The sequence below is a fragment of the Pseudophryne corroboree genome, chromosome 3, assembly GCF_028390025.1.
Source record: "Pseudophryne corroboree isolate aPseCor3 chromosome 3, aPseCor3.hap2, whole genome shotgun sequence".
NCBI classification, from domain to species: Eukaryota; Metazoa; Chordata; class Amphibia; order Anura; family Myobatrachidae; genus Pseudophryne; species Pseudophryne corroboree.
The window spans coordinates 661,202,013-661,203,523 of NC_086446.1; positions in this window are offsets into that span (position 1 = coordinate 661,202,013).

Below are 1,511 nucleotides of genomic sequence, written 5' to 3' on the forward strand. Positions count from 1 at the left end.
TTACAGTCAGTTATTAATTTTTAAATATTTAAAAGAAAATGTAAATTATTAAATGCACATGCAGCTAAAATCTTTCACATCTGTTGTTTTCCATGGTCTACTGATTATAACTGATTGTAAATGAACTTCATCAAGTTAGGTGACTAGGTCCAATAGTTTCATTAAGAAGATGGGCATAGTACTGGGGGGGAAGCTATTGTGGATAAGGGTAAATGAGTGGGTCGATTTTCACTTTATGGGAATCTTATATTTCCAGTCTACTGCTCACCACGCGGTCACAGATTCATAATAGTTTAAAGAATACCACGTGGTATCAGACTAGATTAGCAGCACAAGACCAACCTATATCCTTGGTTTGAGGACCGGGGGTTGACAACTGCTCCCCTCAAGGCTATTTGTATTATTTATAATAACACGAGTGACTCCTAAGAATGATTTGTATACTGTATATTATCTTTTATTATTTTATTATGATAATATGTGAATTAATGGTATAACGCTCAATTGTAAAGTGTTTTATTACGATTGCTAAAATGCCAACATTAATTTTATATATACACTGCTCAAAAAAATAAAGGGAACACTTAAACAACACAATGTAACTCCAAGTCAATCACACTTCTGTGAAATCAAACTGTCCACTTAGGAAGCAACACTGATTGACAATCAATTTCACATGCTGTTGTGCAAATGGAATAGACAACAGGTGGAAATTATAGGCAATTAGCAAGACACCCCCAATAAAGGAGTTATTCTGCAGGTGGTGACCACAGACCATCTCTCAGCTCCTATGCTTTCTGGCTGATGTTTTGGTCACTTTTGAAAGCTGGCGGTGCTTTCACTCTAGTGGTAGCATGAGACGGAGTCTACAACCCACACAAGTGGCTCAGGTAGTGCAGCTCATCCAGGATGGCACATCAATGCGAGCTGTGGCAAGAAGGTTTGCTGTGTCTGTCAGCGTAGTGTCCAGAGCATGGAGGCGCTACCAGGAGACAGGCCAGTACATCAGGAGATGTGGAGGAGGCCGTAGGAGGGCAACAACCCAGCAGCAGGACTGCTACCTCCGCCTTTGTGCAAGGAGGAACAGGAGGAGCACTGCCAGAGCCCTGCAAAATGACCTCCAGCAAGCCACAAATGTGCATGTGTCTACTCAAACGATCAGAAACAGACTCTATGAGGGCCTGACGTCCACAGGTGGGGGTTGTGCTTACAGCCCAACACCATGCAGGATGTTTACATTTGCCAGAGAACACCAAGATTGGCAAATTCGCCACTGGCGCCCTGTGCTCTTCACAGATGAAAGCAGGTTCTCACTGAGCACATGTGACAGACGTGACAGAGTCTGGAGACAACAATGAGAACGTTCTGCTGCCTGCAACTTCCTCCAGCATGACCAGTTTGGCAGTGGGTCAGTAATGGCGTGGGGTGGCATTTCTTTGGGGGGCCGCACAGCCCTCCATGTGCTCGCCAGAGGTATCCTGACTGCCATTAGGTACCAAGATGAGATTCGC